The sequence below is a fragment of the Montipora capricornis genome, chromosome 6 (genome assembly GCF_036669925.1).
Source record: "Montipora capricornis isolate CH-2021 chromosome 6, ASM3666992v2, whole genome shotgun sequence".
Classification (NCBI taxonomy): domain Eukaryota; kingdom Metazoa; phylum Cnidaria; class Anthozoa; order Scleractinia; family Acroporidae; genus Montipora; species Montipora capricornis.
Genome location: NC_090888.1, coordinates 56,281,382 through 56,283,713, shown reverse-complemented (window position 1 = coordinate 56,283,713; position 2,332 = coordinate 56,281,382). Strand labels below are relative to the sequence as shown.

The window sequence follows — 2,332 nt, the reverse complement described above, 5'->3', positions numbered from 1 at the left end:
GCCAATGTCATACATAACATGCCATATAAGCACCTCATATTGGGTACACTAGAAGGAAACCTTTTAGTTGCAATTATATTTTGCTATAGTCATTTCAAGCAAATGCCAATCGTTTGCTTCCCTCCAAATTATAGAAATAAACATAGATTAGGTTAACTCTGAATAGCCAAAACAACAATACCGGTATTCCAAGTTGAAAATTTGATTCAGAAATCCAGCTCACTAGCAGGGGGGATTTTACTGTAACAAAATATTACTACAGCTAATAATACACTTTCAACACATTGTAGTGGGTTAATGTGACAACAAAAATAATTAATCAAGAAATGGTTTTATCTTCCAGCAATAAAACAGCAGGAGGATATAAAATTAGGCATCTTCAAAATTTAGAAAACTTGTTGAAGGTGATTCAGTGCTATTATCCAAAACAAATTTCATGCTGGCCTACTAAATACTTCCAGTGCAATAGATTATTTAACCTCTCTTTGTGGACTCTGGTTGCAACACAGTGATTTCAATAATTTAAATCCCCTTCCATTAGATTTAACTTTTCAAAAACTCCATAACTTCATATTTATGTAATACGTGTTCAAAAGTCATCGAGCAAAAGCATACAAAGCTACATTTGAAAGGGGCGTAATCCCATGTTGGAGTTTTCTGGAGAAGGCTTTCACAGAAATAACTGCTGTTACCTTTCCATATGGAAAAAATATTTCAACATTAGGTGCAATGAATTTTTAGCAACTGCTTTAAAGAATACTAATCATTCCTACCATTTCCAAGGATGAATAAATTAAAGTTGAATGCAGTAAGTGTAAGAAGTAAAAAAAAGTGGCATATTTTTTCAAACTGTAATCTATTTCAGATTCTTGATTTAGTCCCTGGATAGTATTAAACAATGGTGGTAAAGTAAACAAACTGCCCCAAGGGGGGCTCCCTTACAAAAATGACAGGGGTTCTTTTTGTTCCTTTTTGGAGAAAAAAATGTGGATTTGTACTGCCTATGATGCTGAGACCAAACAGCTGGTGGAGTTGCTGCAGTACATTTAAGGCTATCAATCTGAAAAATGACTGGAACTGTAAGACAATTTGGTACATGAGCAAATAACTTTTACTTATGAATAATTCATAAGTAAAAGTTATTTGCCAGTCATTTGTCACTTTAGAACTGGTTCCTCTAAGGGGTCAGATTTCTTTAGCCTACGTCCACAAAATAAGGTTCTGTTACCTTTAAGGGTTGTTTTTAAAAAAAATCCAATAAGTGGCCTGCCATTTTTAAAGGGAAAACCCCTCCTGAGCAAACTGCATCCTCATGTTTGGATTCCCATTGATTTAATGATATAGGCAAATTTGTTCTACAATATAATACTCAAATACCATTATAGTCTTTATAGTTTACTCCTTGAGCCACCAGCTTCAACTTTGATACTTTGTTCTAAAAGCCAAAGCAACGCAAAGCAAAGCATGGTGGAGGTGATGATTAATCACTTGTTTTGGTTCAAATGAAGAAAACGAAAGTCAAACTAACAATAGCACTTTAACCCTTTCACCCCTAAACCGGCCATACTTAGCATTTTACTCTGTCTAACACCAGACGATTTTACTTGTCAATGGGGAATCCCCTGGAGTCAAAGGGTTAATCACTCACTAAAAAATGTCCCAATAAAATATTATGTTCCACTAATGACCAAAACTGTACTAATAATTTGAGTTACAGCTAAGGTCTGTCAAATTTCCATCTGAGTTACCTGACAGCTCTTACAGTACTTCTCAACTTAAAGAAAATAAATTCTGTGGACTTAAACATTCCCAAATAGAAATGTTGTATATTCCAAACATTGTTACGTAAACTCTTCAAGATTTACCTGCTTCAGGAACTTCAAATCAATGAATATTTGGAATAATTTTCCTGGACTCCTGCAAACTATGTGCACTTTTTAATGGTTTGCCCTTTAAAAGTAACACTCAGAAATAATAATGCAAATACACCTGAGGCTGTTTTGCCTTATCTACAAGACAAGACAACAATATCCTTTATTCAAACACAATCAATATTAAAGCAATAATTACATGCTTGTGGGGTCATGTGCTAACTATAATAAAGATACACTACAGGAAATAAAAGCTTAAAACTAACTATGTGACAGACATAGGATATCTACAGATAAGGGATAAGAAAAATAAATCAATTGCTATCCAAAGATCTTATTGCAAATACAGCAAAAGGTAATGGTTGATTGACAAGTTCCTTGTGCAAAATGGTAGAGCATGTTTGAAGTCCATCAGGACCAAGATGAGAAGTTATGATAAAAACTCTAAACATATTTTTTAC

General features: G+C 34.0%; 1 long non-coding RNA gene across 1 annotated transcript in view; it reads right to left on the bottom strand.

The window, feature by feature from the left end:
- Positions 1-1,999: 1,999 nt before the first annotated feature.
- Positions 2,000-2,332, bottom strand: part of LOC138052559 (uncharacterized) — a 1,149-nt gene continuing 816 nt past the window's right edge. Inside the window, exon 2 of the long non-coding RNA XR_011133112.1 lies at positions 2,000-2,332. This exon is cut by the window's right edge and continues 293 nt beyond it. This is a non-coding gene — a long non-coding RNA (uncharacterized lncRNA).